Source organism: Triticum urartu, chromosome 3A (assembly GCF_056163025.1).
Source record: "Triticum urartu cultivar PI428250 chromosome 3A, HENAU_Tu73, whole genome shotgun sequence".
Taxonomy (NCBI): Eukaryota; Viridiplantae; Streptophyta; class Magnoliopsida; order Poales; family Poaceae; genus Triticum; species Triticum urartu.
The window spans coordinates 89,904,432-89,920,118 of NC_141875.1; the positions used below are offsets into that span (position 1 = coordinate 89,904,432).

General features: G+C 45.9%; 1 pseudogene; it reads left to right on the forward strand.

The window, feature by feature from the left end:
- Positions 1-15,608, forward strand: LOC147978716 (uncharacterized; annotated as a pseudogene).
- Positions 15,609-15,687: the final 79 nt, after the last annotated feature.

The window sequence follows — 15,687 nt, forward strand, 5'->3', positions numbered from 1 at the left end:
ATGTCATTCTCCATAGAAAATCAAAAGTGGGTCAATGCAAACAAAAAGTGCATGGCATTTATAAAGAATACAATTAAGAGCACCATTATGGGCTCCATTGCAGAGTGCACTTTCGCAGGGGAGTTGCTTACAAAGATAAAGAGCCACTTCACTGACTCTTCAAAGATATATGCCACCGAAGTGTTAAAGCAACTGGTGACAAAACACTATACAGGTAGTAGTCATGTGTAACGCCCATGATGCGGCTATAGCTCCCACGTGTGGAAGCACGACTTAGAGGCATAACCGCATTGTAAGCAATGTCGCAAGTGAGGTAATCTTCACAACAACCCATGTAATGAATGAGGGAAAAGATACATAGTTGGCTTACACTCGCCACGTCACACCAATAGCATAAATATCATTACATTCATCCAGATACAATCAAGGTCAGACTACGAAACCAAAATAAAGAACAACCCCAAATGCGACAAAGTCCTCGATCGCCCCAACTGGGCCCCACTACTAATCGTCTGGAAAGGAAACATAGTATCGTCTTGAGTCCTCATCGAACTCCCACTTGAGCTCAGTCGAATCACCTGGAGCGGTATCATTGGTCCTTGGATCTGGTTTTGGAAGTAATCTGTGAGTCACGGGGACTCAACAATCTCACACCCTCCCGATTAAGAATATTTAAGCTTATAGGAAGGGTAAAAGTATGATATGGAGCTGCAGCAAGCGACTGGCATATATGGTGGCTAACATACGCAAAAGAGAGCGAGAAGAGAAGGCAAAGGCACGGTCGATGAAGTATGATCAAGAAGTGATCCTAGAACAACCTACGATCAAGAATAACACGAGACCGTGTTCTCTTCCCGGACTCCACCGAAAAGAGACCATCACGGCCACACACTCTGTTGATTCATTTTAATTAAGTTAAGTTTCAGGTTTTCTACAACCAGACATTATCAAATTCCCATCTACCCATAACCACAGGCATGGCTTTCGAAAGATCAAATCCCAGCAGGGGTGTCCCAACTTAGCCCATCACAAGCTCTCACGGTCAACGAAGGATATTCCTTCTCCCAAGATAATCCGATCAGACCCGGAATCCCGGTTACAAGACATCTCTACAATGGTAAAACTAAACCAGCAAAGCCACCCGAATGTGCCGACAAATCCCGACAGGAGCTGCACATATCTCGTTCTCAGGGCACACTCAGATGAGCCAGACGTCGGGTAGGCCAGCCCAGAGTTGCCCCTAGTAGCCCCGGACATCGCTCAGTTGGACCAACACTTAGAGAAGCACTGGCCCGAGGGGGGAGTTAAAATAAAGATGACCCTTGAGTCCGCGAAACCCAAGGGAAAAGGCTAGGTGGCGAATGGTAAAACCAATGTTGGGAATTGCTGGAAGAGTTTTATTCAAGGCGAACAGTCAAGGGGTTCCCATTATAACCCAACTGTGTAAGGGGCGCAAAATCAAGGAACATAACACTTGTATGACGGAAACTAGGGCGACAAGAGTGGAACAAAACACCAGGCATAAGACCGAGCCTTCCACCCTTTACCAAATATATAGGTGCATTAAAATAGACAAGATATATATAATGATATCCTAACAAAGAACATGTTCCATCAAGGAACAAACTCCAATCTTCACCTGCAACTAGCAACGCTATAAGAGGGGCTGAGCAAAGCGGTAACATAGCCAAACAACGGTTTGCGAGGACAAGGTGGGTTAGACGTTTGACATGGCAATATGGGAGGCATGATAAGCAAGTGGTAGGTATCGTAGCATAGGCATAGCAAAAGAGCGAGCATCTAGCAAGCAAAGATAGAAGTGATTTCGAGGGTATGGTCATCTTGCCTGCAATGTCTCCGAGTTGACGTTAGCTTGATCCTCGTAAGCGTACTCAACAGGCTCCTCGATCACATACTTGTCTCCCGGCTCTACCCAAAGCAAGAACAACAAGCAAAGGGAGATGCAATCAACCATGTGCAATGCACAAACAACATGATACAAAACATAGCATGATATGCGGGACATGATATGTGATGCATATGCATGTTTCGGAAATGAAAGATTGAACCTAGCCTCAACTTGGAAAACCAAGAGTGCCACTGGAAGGAGGAGTTGATTTTGGTCGAAATCGATATAAAGATCACCGGAATCGGATGCACGGTTTGCAAATGGCAAGCAAAACAAATATGGCACCGATCTGCGATTAACAGCACAAGGCCATCTAAATGCATCAAGAACAACAAGCTACAGCACTCTAACATAGCAACAAAATACATGGCAGGGATCCACTCAAGATGCTTGACAAAAGATGAACACTGAGCTACGGCTAATTCACTCAATAGCAGCTTCGAATAAGCATGACAAAAGTGCAAAAGATATCAGGTTACAGACTTAGAGAAAATAACAACATGCCAGGAATTTAACATCAGGAAGCAATGTTTAGAGAGCATGATAACAACATGCTACAGGAACATATCATGGCAAAGCAAAGCATGGCATGAAGCTACTCAAAGCATACAACAAAAGTCCCTTACTGACCATAAGCCAAAAGGGATCAGAAAATCCAGTGGCATCCATGTGAACATAGCAAGTAGACATGGCATAGAAGCTAAACATGGCAAGAACAACATCATAGCATGCACGGATCAACTACAACAACCTCGGCAAAAATGCTTAACATGTAAACATTCTGCCAGGAACATTTTATAGCAAAAGTAGAGCTCGATTGACTCAAGCTAGGGTGCTCCATAAATGCAAACAAAGACATAGCTGGATAGAGCAACACAATATCTACAAAACATCCTTACTGATCATGCTCAAAAGAGGCATAGATCACTCGGTAGCAACATGAACACATGGCATAAAAATATAGACAGAACAAAGACTTAGAAATTTCTAAGTCCGTGAAAACAGCAACATTGAGAGGGCTACTTTGCATGCTTGTGCTAGTCACCACAAAGATCACAAAAATACATGGCATACACCCCTGTAAAGATGGCATGGCATACTTCAAAACTCATGTAGGGCTCAACATCATTGGAGGCACACATCAATCATGGCAAAAATGACAAATGTCCAATTACTGATATGGATCTGAAACTAACAGAAACTAGCACTCTTCCAACAGCATTTAGGGCATCAAGATGAGCTCAAATAAACATGATGCAATGAGATGAAATGAAGTACTCATCGAGGCGAACATTTCAATATGCTACACGCGCAAAACGGAGCCACGGGTGCAGAGTTATGAGATGATGAAGTATGCAAATAATTACTGAAATGGGGCAAATTAGGTCAACCGTTAGGTCTCCAGATCCAGATCCGGATCGAGGTCACTGTAGCGGTACCGAACCCGAGGTGCTCGCTGGAGTGGCTCACTGGAACAGGGACGCGGTGGCAGGCCGGGAGGACGCGGAGGAGGAAGGAGAGGCCGGCCGGGCTTCGGAGGAGGCGCGGCATCGGCGGCGCGGAAGCCGGGGCGTCCTGCGAGGTGATTGCCGGCGTGGAGCGAGGCGGCAGGCCCGCCGGCATGGACTGAGGCGGCGGTCGCCGGAGCGGCGAAGGACGAGGAAGGGCGTGGGCGGGGCGGTGGCAACGGGCCGCGGGGGACTCCCGCGGGCTGAGCGGGCCGAGCGGCGGCGCGACGAAGTGGGGCTCCCGCGGTGCCACGTGTCGAGCGGGGATAGGTTGAGGCGGCGGGCGTACGCGTCCGGTCCGCTCCGGACGTGTCCGGCGGCGCGAGGAGCAGAATTTTTAGGGTTTGGGGGGAAGAGATCCGGGATTTCGGGTGGTGATGCCTTTTTATAGGTAGGAGGAGCACGGTTTTCGGCCACGCGATCGTGATCGAACGACATAGATGATGGAAGGGGTTTAGGTGGGTTTTCGGCCACTTTGGAGGGGTGTTGGGCTGCAACACACACGAGGCCTTATCGGTCCCTCGGTTAACTGTTGGAGTGTCAAACAAACTCCAAATGGCACGAAACTTGACAGGTGGTCTACCGGTAGTAAACCAAGGCCGCATGACAAGTTCCGGTCCAATCCGAAAACGTTTAACACCCGCACACGAAAAGAGGTAGAAAGGGACACCGGAGGACATAGGAGCGCTGGAATGCAAAACGGGCAACGGGGAAAATGCTCGGATGCATGAGACAAACACGTATGCAGATGCAATGCACATGATGAGATGATATGAGATGCATGAGAAGAAAAAAGCACACGAAGACAAAAACCCGACAACGAGGAAATATCATAACTTATCGCCGGAAAAGGCAAGAGTTGGAATACAAATATGGCATGTTACATACGGGGTGTTACAACACTCCACCACTACGAAAGGGTCTCGTCCCGAGATCTAGGACTGGAAAAACTCTGGGTATTCAGAACGGAGGTGATCCTCGCGTTCCCAGGTGGCTTCACGGTCGGAACGATGTGACCACTTGACTTTCAGGAATTTGATAGACTTGTTGCGAGTCTTGCGCTCAGTTTCTTCAATAATAGCAATGGGGTGCTCACGATAAGACAGGTCTTCTTGGAGATCAATCTCTTCAAAGTTGATGGTGCGGTCAGGAGTCTTGAAACACTTGCGGAGTTGAGACACGTGAAACACGTCATGCATGTTTGCAAAGTTGGATGGAAGCTCAAGTTGATAGGCGAGATCGCCTCTTTTGCCGACGATCTTGAAAGGACCCACGTATCTAGGGGCAAGCTTCCCTTTGATACCGAAGCGACGAGTACCTTTCACTAGAGAGACGCGGAGGTAGACATGGTCTCCGATCTCGAAAGCCAAGTCACGATGCTTGCTATCATAGTAACTCTTCTGGCGCGATTGCGCGACTTTCAGATTTTCACGAATGAGTTTGCACATTTCTTCTGCCTCTGTGATTAAATCATTGCCAAGAAGTTGACGTTCACCAGTCTCTGACCAATTAACAGGAGTACGACACTTCCTGCCATAGAGAATTTCGAATGGGGCCTTGCCCGAACTCGCTTGGAAGTTGTTGTTGTAGGAGAACTCGGCATATGGAAGACAATCTTCCCACTTCATATCGAAAGAGATGACACATGGCCTGAGCATATCTTCAAGAATTTGATTGACTCGCTCGACTTGGCCACTAGTTTGAGGATGAAAAGTTGTGCTGAAGCGAATGTTGGTGCCCATGGCCTTCTGAAAAGAATCCCAGAACTTAGAGGTGAAGATGCTCCCACGATCTGAAGATATCAACTGCGGAATGCCGTGCAGCGAGACAATTCTGGAGGTATATAGCTCTACCAAGCGAGCTGCTGTGATAGATTCTTTTATAGGAAGAAAATGAGCCACTTTGGTGAGCTTGTCGATGACAACAAAGATAGCATCATTGCCACGCTTGGACTTGGGAAATCCAGTCACGAAGTCCATCTCAATATGGTGAAACTTCCATTCTGGAATGGTAAGAGGTTGGAGGAGACCAGCTGGTCGTTGGTGTTCTGCTTTCACTCTTCTGCAGACATCACATTCATTCACGAACTGAGCAATCTCGCACTTCATTCGAGTCCACCAATACGACTGCTTGAGGTCCTGGTACATCTTTGTACTTCCAGGGTGAATAGAGAGGAGTGAATTGTGAGCCTCGTTCATAATGACTTTACGAAGGTCACCTTTAGGCACAACAATGCGATCCTCGAAGAATAGAGTATCCTTGTCATCAAGGCGATAGCACTTGTACTTGGGTTGGCTCTTGGCGATCCCAATGTTCACCTTCTTCATCATAGCATCAAGAAGTTGAGCCTCGCGAATCTGATCTTCCAAAGTAGGAGAGACTTGGAAGCTGGCCAGAAATCCTTGAGGAACAACTTGAAGATTGAGTTTGCGGAAAGCTTCACAAAGCTCCGGTTGGTAAGGCTTGAGAATCAAACTATTGCAGTAAGCCTTCCTGCTCAATGCGTTAGCAATTACATTGGCCTTGCCTGGAGTATATTCGATACTCGGATTATACTCTTGAATCATTTCGACCCAACGAGTCTTCCTGAGGTTGAGGTTTGGCTGAGTGAAGATGTACTTGAGACTCTTGTGATCAGTGAAGATGTCCACTTTTCTTCCCAATAAGAGATGTCTCCAAGTTAAAAGAGCATGGACAACTGCCGCCAACTCGAGGTCATGAGTGGGGTAGTTCTTTTCATTGGGCTTCAACTGGCGAGAGGTATAGGCCACAACTTTCTTCTCTTGCATCAGTACTGCACCAAGACCTTGAAGGGAAGCATCACAGAAGACCTCGGACGGTTTGGATTCATCAGGAGGAGTCAGAACTGGAGCAGTGACTAACTTTTCTTTCATGGTGTTGAAAGCGATGTCACATTCAGGCGACCAGACGTACTTCACATGCTTCTGGAGGAGGTTTGAAAGAGGCTTCGCGATCTTAGAGAAGTTCTCAACGAACCTTCGACAATAGCTTGCGAGCCCAAGGAAGATGCGGAGTTGCTTCACGTTCTGAGGTGGTTCCCAATTCACAATTGCAGACACCTTCTCAGGATTAACAGCTATGCCCTTGGCAGAGATGATATGCCCAAGGTAGAGAACATCACCGAGCCAAAACTCGCACTTTGAAAACTTCGCATAGAACTGATGTTCTATGAGTTTATCCAGCACCACTCTCAAATGCTTGGCATGATCCTCCTTGTTCTTGGAAAAGACCAAAATGTCTTCGAGGTAGACCAAGACGAAGTCATTTGTGTAGGCGTTGAAGATGAAGTTCATCATGCGGGAGAATGTTGGAGGAGCATTGACGAGGCCGAAAGACATGACAGTGTATTCATATGAACCATAGCTTGTTCTGAATGTTGTCTTGGGGATATCTTCTTCACGAATGCGAATCTGATGATAGCCCATACAGAGATCAAGCTTGAAGAATACTTGAGCACCTTTGAGTTGTTCAAAAAGCTCATTGATGTTGGGAAGTGGGTACTTGTTCTTTATGGTCTTCTTTTTCAATGGACGGTAGTCGACACAAAGTCGGTCCGTTCCATCCTTCTTCTTGACGAAAAGAACACCACAACCCCATGGAGAAGAACTTGGTCGGATGAGACCCATACGCTCTTGAATATCGAGTTGTTTCTTCAGCTCCTTCAACACTTCAGGTCCAAGCTTGTAAGGACGTTTGCAAACAGGTTCCATGCCAGGCTCAAGATCGATGATGAAATCAACAGGCCGGTGTGGAGGCATTCCTGGAAGCTCTTCTGGAAAGACGTCTTGATACTCACAAACGACTGGAATCTGAGAGATGGCATCCAGCTTGCCCTTCTCATTGAGAGAAAACAGTCTGATGGTATCATCACAAGCGGCAAAGACGATAACATCCTCAGACGAATGTGTCAATTGATTCTTCCTAGCAACACAATCAAGCTGAGCCTTGTGCTTAGAAAGCCACTCCATTCCGAGAATAAGATCAATATCTGAGTTACCAAGGACCACTGGAGAGGACAGAAACTTATAGTCGCCCAACGTGATAGTAACATCCGGGATCATAGAGCTTGCATTCATGAATTTACCCGGAGAAACAACTGATAACTGTCTAGGCAAATCTTGGAAAGGCAACTCATGCTTAGATGCAAATGGTCTTGAAATGAAACAATGCGATGCACCAGTGTCGAAAAGAACTTTTGCAGGAATGTCGTTAATAGGAAGGTTACCCATTATCACATCCGACGAGTCCTCTTCCTAAGTTGCGCTCATCAAGTTGACCTTAGCAGACTTGGGGTTATGCTTGACCACTACGGTGCTGGCAGATCTCACAGGAGGAGGAGGAAGATGCCTCTGATTGAAGCATTTGTTGGCATAGTGACCTTTCTGCTGACACTTGTTGCACGTGACCTCCGAGTGCGGACGGTGATACGGAGCACTTGATCTTGGAGCATGAGACGAAGTCTTGTTCTGAAAGCCTAGGTTGGGTGGGTGGGAAGATCCATTGCCACCTTTGCTCTTCTGCTGATAAGGCTGACGGAACGGAGGAGGAGGAGGCAACCAATAATTTTGCTGCTTAGTTGCCACTTGAGTTGAGGAAGAAGGAGTTGCATCTCTGACTCGCTTCTTGGAAGCATCACACTTGAGCTGAGCTGTCTCTTGTTTCATTGCCATGTTGTAAAACTCATCGTACTTCTGCAGCTCAAAAAGCACAAGAGCAAGTTGAAGATCTTCTCTGAGGCCACCTCTAAACTGATAAATCATGCACTTCTCGTCGGGGACGTCCTGCTTGGCGAAACGAGCGAGATTCTAGAACATGATGTTATACTGGTAAATAGACAAGCTGCCTTGCTTTAGGTTGCGGAATTCCTAACGCTTGCTCTCAACAACACTCCGAGGAATGTGGTGAGCTTTGAAGTCTTGACGGAATTCATCCCAGGTAATCACATGACCTCTTTTGGAATCTTTGTACTGCTGATACCACTCTGCAGCTTGGTCTTTGAGTTGGAACGAGGCAAACTTGACAAAGTCCTCAGGCCTGACATTGCTACACTCGAAATGCTTGCAGATATCCATGAGCCAATCATCAGTGTCTGTTGCCTCGACAATGTTGCTGAAGGTCTTTGGCTGGTTAGCAAGGAACTGGTTGAGTGTAGCAAACTGATTTTGATTGTTGCCATGGCCTTGATTCCCTTGGTTGCGTTCTTGCAAGAGTTACATGATCAGCTGAGTGTTGGCATTGGTAGCGGCCATCATAGCTTGCCATGCCTCCGGAGGTGGAGGTGGTGGTGGCGGATCAGGATTCGAACGTGTAGGAGGAGCCATCCTGAAGAGGGTGACATCCGTTAGCATCTTGACAGACAATATTCAAGCTGAATCAAATGGTTTGAAAATTGCAACTTATAGTATTAACATCCGAACAAAATGAACGAATGCATTCCAATAGAAATGGTCACACTTCCATAAATTGAGAAGCCACTTAGATAGAGGTAGAAGAATAAAACAACAAGGTATGAACATGAACAAATACTTGGTGAGGATTACCCAATCACAAAACCAAATATCCGCGGAAGAAATACTAGAGCTACATGAACTCCCAGCTATGAAACTCCCGAAATTCTCCCGGTTATGCAATTAGGTGTTGGGGATATAGGGGAAGCATAATATCTCACCCAAAGCTAGCAAATCCTACATCCAGTTGTATCCATCCTTCAACAGATAACCAAGAAACCTTCGGAAATCATTTACCTCAACCTTCGAAAAGCTTCCGTTATACGAGTTATGGCAATAATCCCGAACTCCCGCCCAGTACTGGGTGGCGTCGAGGTTATCTCACCAACAACAGCATAAAAGAGATTTTCGATGTCGGGGAAACTCAGGTATTCCAGAATTGCAACGATAAAATTGTGACGACAACACCTCAGAGCTCAACTCCTCGGGACACTGCCACAACCCCTAAATGTCAGGAGGCACCAATAACAATGTTCTCGTCACAAAAACATCGGAACGATTCCAAGATACCCGCGTGATCCTAAATTTTTTTTAGTGAAATTTGAGAAGAGAAGAGTCAAAACTCTACGTCAGGATGCCTCACCAGAGCGGCGAAGGGACTGAGGAGTAAAAAGAATCGTACTCTCCGATATATATAATCCTAAATGACTCAAAACATTTTTCTAGTATCAACAACGCCAGCGATTCGATCAAGCAGGGGGCTCCTAAGGTCGGGGAAGGCTCTGAGTACCAACTTGTAACGCCCACGATGCGGCTATAGCTCCCACGTGTCGAAGCACGACTTAGAGGCATAACCGCATTGTAAGCAATGTTGCAAGTGAGGTAATCTTCACAACAACCCATGTAATGAATAAGGGAAAAGATACATAGTTGTATTACACTCGCCACGTCACACAAATATCATAAATATCATTACATTCATCCAGATACAATCAAGGTCCGACTATGGAACCAAAATAAAGAACAACCCCAAATGCGACAAAGTCCCTGATCGCCCCAACTGGGCACCACTACTGATTGTCTGGAAAGGAAACATAGTATCGTCCTGAGTCCTCATCGAACTCCCACTTGAGCTCACTCGAATCACCTGGAGCGGTATCATCGGTCCCTGCATCTGGTTTTCGAAGTAATATGTGAGTCACGGGGACTCAGCAATCTCACACCCTCGCGGTCAAGAATATTTAAGATTATAGGAAGGGTAAAAGTATGATGTGGAGCTGCAGCAAGCGACCAGCATATATGGTGGCTAACATACGCAAAAGAGAGCGAGAAGAGAAGGCAAAGGCACGGTCGATGAACTATGATTAAGAAGTGATCCTAGAACAACCTACGATCAAGAATAACACGAGACCGTGTTCTCTTCCCGGACTCCGCCGAAAAGAAACCATCACAGCCACACACTCTATTGATTCATTTTAATTAAGTTAAGTTTCAAGTTTTCTACAACCGGACATTAACAAATTCCCATCTGTCCATAACCGCGGGCATGGCTTTCGAAAGATCAAATCCCTGCAGGGGTGTCCCAACTTAGCCCATCACAAGCTCTCAGGGTCAATGAAGGATATTCCTTCTCCCAAGACAATCCGATCAGACTCGGAATTCCGGTTACAAGACATCTTGAGAATGGTAAAACTAAACCAGCAAAGCCACCCGAATGTGCCGACAAATCCCGATAGGAGCTGCACATATCTCTTTTTCAGGGCACACTCAGATGAGCCAGTCGTCGGGTAGGCCAGCCCAGAGTTGCCCCTGGTAGCCCCGGACATCGCTCAGTTGGACCAACACTTAGAGAAGCACTGGCCTGGGGGGGGGGGAGTTAAAATTAGGATGACCCTTGAGTCCGTGAAACCCAAGGGAAAAGGCTAGGTGGCGAATGGTAAAACCAATATTGGGCATTGCTGGAAGAGTTTTATTCAAGGCGAACTATCAAGGGGTTCCCATTGTAACCCAACCATGTAACGAACGCAAAATCAAGGAACATAACACCGGTATCACGGAAACAAGGGCGGCAAGAGTGGAACAAAACACCAGGCATAAGACCGAGCCTTCCACCATTTACCAAGTATATAGGTGCATTAAAATAGACAAGATATATATAATGATATCCCAACAAAGAACATGTTCCAACAAGGAACAAACTCCAATCTTCACCTGCAACTAGCAACGCTATAAGAGGGGCTGAGCAAAGCGGTAACATAGCCAAACAACGGTTTGCTAGGACAAGGTGGGTTTGAGGTTTAACATGGCAATATGGGAGGCATGATAAGCAAGTGGTAGGTATCATAGCATAGGCATAGCAAAAGAGCGAGCATCTAGCAAGCAAAGATAGAAGTGATTTCGAGGGTATGGTCATCTTGCCTGCAAAGTTCTCTGAGTTGACGTTAGCTTGATCCTCGTAAGCATACTCAACGGGCTCCTCGATCATGTACTCGTCTCTCGGCTCTACCCAAAGCAAGAACAACAAGCAAAGGGAGACACAATCAACCACGGGCAATGCACAAACAACATGATGCAAAACATGGCATGATATGCGGGACGTGATATGCGATGCATATGCATGTTTTGGAAAAAAAAGATTGAACCTGGCCTCAACTTGGAAAACCAAGAGTGCCACTGGAAGGAGGAGTTGATTTCGGTCGAAATCGATATAAAGATCACCGGAATCGGATACGCGGTTTGCAAATGGCAAGAAAAACAAATATGGCACCGGTCTGTGATTAACAGCACGAGGCCATATAAATGCATCAAGAACGACAAGCTACATCACTCTAACATAGCAACAAAATACATGGCAGGGATCCACTCAAGATTCTTGACAAAAGATGAACACTGAGCTACGGCTAATTCACTCAATAGCAGTTTCAAACAAGCATGGCAAAAGTGCAAAAGATATCAGGTTACAGACTTGGAGAAAATAACATGCTAGGAATTTAACATCAGGAAGCAATGTTTAGAGCACGATAACAACATGCTACAGGAACATATCATGGAAAAGCTAAGCATGGAATGAAGCTACTCAAAGCATACAACAAAAGTCCCTTACTGAACATAAGCCAAAAGGGATCAGAAAGTACAATGGCATCCATGTGAACATAGCAATTATCGTTAACAGATTCAGACTTAGCAGAAAACTGGAACATGGCAAAACAGATATCAAGTAGGCATGTTTACGAGCTCGATGCACTCACCACAAAGCATTGCATGACAAACTAAGCATACACCCAACAAGTAGACATGGCATAGAAGCTAAACATGGCAAAAACAACATCATAGCATGCACGGATCAACTACAACAACCTCGTTAAAAATTCTTAACATGTAAAATTCTGCCAGGAACATTTTATAGAAAAAGTAGAGCTCGATTGACTCAAGCTAGGGTTCTCCATAAATGCAAACAAAGACATGGCTGGATAGAGCACCACAATATCTACAAAACATCCTTACTGATCATGCTCAAAAGAGGCATAGATCACTCGGTAGCAACATGAACACATGGCATAAAAATATAGACAGAACAAAGACTTAGAATATTTCTAAGTCCTTGAAAACAGCAACATTGAGAGGGCTACTTTGCATGCTTGTGCTAGTCACCAGAGATCAAAAAAATACATGGCATACACCCCTGTATAGATGGCATGGCATACTTCAAAACTCATGTAGGGCTCAACATCATAGGAGGCACACATCAATCATGGCAAAAATGACAAATGTCCAATTACTGATATGGATCTGAAACTAACAGAAACTAGCACTCTTCCAACAGCATTTAGGGCATCAAGATGATCTCAAATGAACATGATGCAATGAGATGAAATGAAGTACTCGTCAAGACGAACATTTCGATATGCTACACGCGTAAAACGGGGCCACGGGTGCAAATTTATGACATGATGAAGTATGCAAATAATTAATGAAACGGGGAAAATTAGGTCAACCGTTAGGTCTCTAGATCTAGATCCGGATCGAGGTCACTGTAGCAGCACGGAACCCGAGGTGCTCGCCGGAGTGGCTCGCCGAAACAGGGACGCCGTGGCCAGCCGGGAGGACGCGGAGGAGGAAGGAGAGGCCGGCCGGGCTTCGAAGGAGGCGCGGGGTCGGCGGTGCGGAAGCCGAGGCGTCCGGCGAGGCGCTTGCCGGCGAGGAGCGAGGTGGCGGGCTCGCCGGCGTGGACCGAGGTGGCGCCGCGCGGCGGAACAAGGTGGCGTGCGGCGGCGGTGGCCAGAGCGGCGAAGGACGAGGAAGGGCGCGGGCGGCGCGGTGGCAACGGGCCGCGGCGAAGTGGGGCTCCCGCGGTGCCACGTGTCGAGCGGGGATAGGTTGAGGCGGCGGGCGGACGCGTCCGGTCCACTCCGGACGTGTCCGGCGGCGCTGGGAGCGGATTTTTTTGGGTTTGGGGGGAAGTGATCCGGGATTTCGGGTGGTGATGCCTTTTTATAGGTAGGAGGAGCTAGGAGGCTCCAAATTGAGCACGGTTTTCGGCCACGTGATCGTGATCGAACGGCCTAGATGATGGAATGGGTTTAGGTGGGTTTTGGGCCACTTTGGAGGGGTGTTGGGCTTCAACACACACGAGGCCTTATTGGTCCCTCGGTTAACCGTTGGAGTATCAAACGAAGTCCAAATGGCACGAAACTTGACAAGCGGTCTACCGGTAGTAAACCAAGGCCGCATGACAAGTCTTGGTCCAATCCAAAAACGGTTAGCACCCGCACACAAAAAGAGGTAGAAAGGGACACCGGAGGACATAGGAGCGCCGGAATGCAAAACAGGCAACGGGGAAAATGCTCGGATGCATGAGACGAACACGTATGCAAATACAATGCACATGATGACATGATATGAGATGCATGACAAGACAAAAGCACACGAAGACAAAAACTCGACAACGAGGAAATATCATAACTTAGAGACGGAAAAGGCAAGAGTTGGAATACAAATTTGGCATGTTACATACGGGGTGCTACATCGTGGAATAAGAGAGCACATCCTCAGGATGAGCAATATGGAAGCAAAGCTCAAGCCCATGGAAGAGGATCTGGAGATCAAACCAAAGCTCCTAGTTCATCTGGTCATGGCTTCACTGCCAAAGGAGTTTGAAACTTTTGTTGTAAACTACAATATGTCACGTGGAACATGGGACATTGAAAAGACAATAGCAATGTGTGTCCAAGAAGAGGACAGACTCAAAACCTCACATGGTGGTTCACTCAACTATGTGAAGGATCAGAGGAAAAAGAATTACAAGAAAAACATCAAAAGTTCCCCCTCCAAGCCACATGGCAAAGTTCCCTATCATCATCAATAGAAGCCTTTCCCGGTGGACAAAGACACATGTCTCCATTGTAAGAAGACCGGCATTACAAGGTCGACTACCCTGATTGGCTAAAGTCAATCATGGCAAAAAGAGGTAACAATATAGTTTCATTTGTAATTGAATCCTTGTATACACAGTTTTCAAAATCCACTTGGTGGATTGACTCAAGAGAAACTGTTCATGTTGCAAATTCTTTACATGGATTCCATTCGATGCGGACTATGCTAAGAAGCGAAAGACACATTCAAGTGGCAAACGGAGTTGAAGCTGTCGGTGACATCTCCTTGGAGTTAGCCGATGGATTCAATCTTCTACTTAGAGATGTTTTATTTGTTCCATCATGTCATAGAAACTTAATAAGTGTTTCTTGTTTGGACAAAGATAATTATAAATGTTATTTTGGACATGGCAAGTGTTCCATATGGTTAAATAATTCTTATGCGGGTGATGCTTTACTACACGATGAGCTTTATTTGTTATCACTTCATGAAAAAGTTTATTCTGTATGCAATCTGAAAGAACATGTTTCCGCGTCGAATAAAGAACAAAAGAAAAGAAAGAGAACATTCGAATCATCGAAATTATGGCACTGTCGCTTGGGCCATATTTCCAAGGGGAGAATAGAAAGATTAGTCAAAAGTGAAATTCTTCCTCCGTTAGAATTCTTAGACTTAGAACAATGCATAGATTGCATTAAAGGAAAATATATAAATCAAAACAAAAATGGTGCAATCCATAGCACAGGCACACCAGAAATCATCCACACTGACATTTATGGACCATTTCCAGTGAAAAGTGTGGATGGATATGACTCGTTCATAACATCCACAGATGATTACTCTCGCTATAGTTATATTTATCCAATCAAAGAAAGATCTGAAGCGTTGGATAAATTTAAAATATTCAAAGCTGAGGTTGAAAATCAGCATGATAAAAGAATAAAGATAGTAAGGTCCGACCGTGGGGGAGAGTACTACGGTCTGCACACTCCATATGGCCAAGTCCCTGGACCTTTTGCAAAGTTCTTGCAGGAGACTGGCATAGTAGCCCAGTATTCAATGCCGGGCGAGCCTCAGCAAAATGGAGTAGCTGAAAGGCTCAACCATACACTTATGGATATGGTGCGCAGCATGATGAGTTATTCCAACTTGCCATTGGGATTATGGATGGAGGCGCTTAAAACCGCCATTCATATTCTCAATAGAGTACCAAGCAAGTTGGTGCCCAAAACACCGTACGAGCTATGGACAGGAAGGGTGCCCTCCCTACAACACTTCAGGCTATGGGGGTGCCCTACTGAGGCCAAAATGTTTAATCCAAATATTGCAAACTTAGATACCAAAACATGAGTTACCACGTCATTGGCTATCCAGACAGATCAAAGGGTTTTCGTTTCTACTACCCAGACAGATATACAAAGTTTGTAGA